We start from the raw sequence: 2,631 nt of genomic DNA, 5'->3' as shown, positions 1-2,631 counted from the left end.
CTGAGAATATAGGGTGTCCCCTCTGTTGCTTTGTACTTTAAAATGGGATAATGATGGAAAGAAGGGAAAAAAATCTAAAGCTGAAGATTTACATCTAATTAGGAATTGGATCATAGTCATTTAAGTCATAAGATAGTAAAAGATGTATTTAAATTGATGCTAAGTATAAGAAAGAAAGCAAAAAAGCTCTCCTCATTTTCCAATTAATATTTCAGGGATTCGCTCCCTGTCATCTTTAAATCTCATATAATATTATAAATCCCTTTTTCTATTAAAGAAAATTTATTTTCCTTTTAAGTTTATTCAAGTTTTAACTTAAGGGTTTATATGACAAAATTCAACATTGATTTTTTTCTCTTTTGGTATTCCTAACCAATTCAAATCCTTTTTATAATTTCACAGCCTTTTCATACAGCAACTTTATCAGGATGCTAAATAGCCCTTCTTTCTGACAAACAAAAATAAATTAAGGAAAGATCTTATAACTTGACCCTGAACCTGATATACTACCATTTATTTTTAAGTCACTTTAAAAAATTTATGTGGCACTGTCTATATCACAAAGAAATATTTGAAAATAAGATTTTATTATAGGATGTCAAGCCATCTTTTAAAGTTCAAGGACATATAGCCTTGGCATATTTATTTATTCCACAGCTTATGTTGATTTTAAGTGGATATGCATTAATAAAAGATAACTATTGTTTATGCCACATCTCATCCTTCTCCTTCATAGAAAGGAGAAGCAAAACAATCTATTATTTTATACAGTTGTTGGTAGATGGAAAAGAGTAGAGATCAGTCATATTACTGTATCAGTTTGTAAGAAGTCCCTCTACAAGACATTTTGCACCAAAATTGATAGCTCATTGTGTATAGTAGATTATAATCTCTAGTGAAGGAAATATGGATAAAATCAAACAATGCTCAAAGGATGCTACGCTGCAGAATGATATCAAGCACCCTGTTCTGCATCCAGTTGTAGCACCACTGATTTGGGGATACATACCTGTTAGCAACAGGATAGCACAGCACATTGCCCAAGTGACTCTGAAAGGAAATATCACGAAGTGAATATAGAGTGTGGATAAAACCTTTCATTCAGATACGAGGATGAAATATGACATCTCCCTGGTCAATTGCATGTATATATACAAATTCAAACGCTATGCTTGGCATTTTTAATAAATCTCAAAGTGAGTTAAAAATACTGAAATTCCAAAAGGGTCCTGAATTCTAAGATGCTTTGGCATCAATATGTCCACAGATTTTTGTATGAGCAGAAGGAATGACTGTTAATGAGAATGAACTCAATCTCTCTTCCCTCCTTTGCTCTCTCTTTTGAATTAATTGGCTTGAACTTGCCAGCATCACAGTGCAGACCATAAAGAATGGAAGGGCTTGGCGTGCACCGTGTTTTCTCCCCTGCATTAATTGAACTGTAAATGAGATTTCGGTCAATAAAATAAAACACGTTGCCCAGAGCACATGGAGGGAAGCCCGAGAGAGGGAGTCAGTTGCTTAGTGATGTGAGCAAGGTGAACGCAGCTTAAAGCTTCTCCTATAAATCAATTCAGATAAAGTATAGTGTCTACTCCTTGTTGATCTCTTCCCTTAAGTCATTTTACAAATTCTTAGGCACACATAGAGAATACATATCAAGAACTTGTGTTTGTCGTCCCCCAAACATGGGGCTCTCTAACACTGCTCTTGGCAGCAGTTCATCATGACTTCCACATCCATGTGGACCAGCTCTCCAATACCCTGGACTCTCAATTCTTTGACCTCTTCTCCTCCTATGAGCTTCTCCAACAACTGCCTTCCACCTCTCACTCTCACACTCATGCTGTAGGTTTAGCATGCCCCAGAAATGTGACTCCATAATTCTCACATTTGAAGCCCACCTTCAAACTACCACCTCCTCTTTTGCCAGCTCACTTGCTCTGTGGCCCTTATTTCAACCATCTTTCTTTCTTTCTTTTTTTTAACATTTTTTATTGATTTATAATCATTTTACAATGTTGTATCAAATTCCAGTGTAGAACACAATTTTTCAGTTATACATGAACATATATATATTCATTGTCACATTTTTCTCTCTGTGAGCTACCATAAGATCTTGTATATATTTCCATGTGCTATACAGTATAATCTTGTTTATCTATTCTACAATTTTGAAACCCCAGTCTATCCCTTCCCACCCTCTGCCCCCTTGGCAACCACAAGTTTGTATTCTATGTCTGTGGTCTATTTCTGTTTCATACATATGCTTTGTTTGTTTGTTTTCTTAGATTCCACATATGAGCGATCTCATATGGTATTTTTCTTTCTCTTTCTGGCTTACTTCACTTGGAATGACATTCTCCAGGAGCATCCATGTTGCTGCGAATGGCGTTATGTTGTCGGTTTTTATGGCTGAGTAGTATTCCATTGTATAAATATACCACATCTTCTTTATCCAGTCCTCTGTTGATGGACATTTAGGCTGTCTTGATGTCCTGGCTATTGTAAATAGTGCTGCTATGAACATTGGGGTGCAGGAAACCATCTTTCTTTTTTTTCTCATTGGGACTTAAGACACCTTGATTTTCACCTGTCTTCCTTCTCTCCATGTCGTCATTCCTCTCTTCC

The sequence above is a fragment of the Camelus dromedarius genome, chromosome 32, assembly GCF_036321535.1.
Source record: "Camelus dromedarius isolate mCamDro1 chromosome 32, mCamDro1.pat, whole genome shotgun sequence".
Lineage (NCBI taxonomy): Eukaryota > Metazoa > Chordata > Mammalia > Artiodactyla > Camelidae > Camelus > Camelus dromedarius.
Note: the sequence above shows the minus strand (reverse complement) of the source record.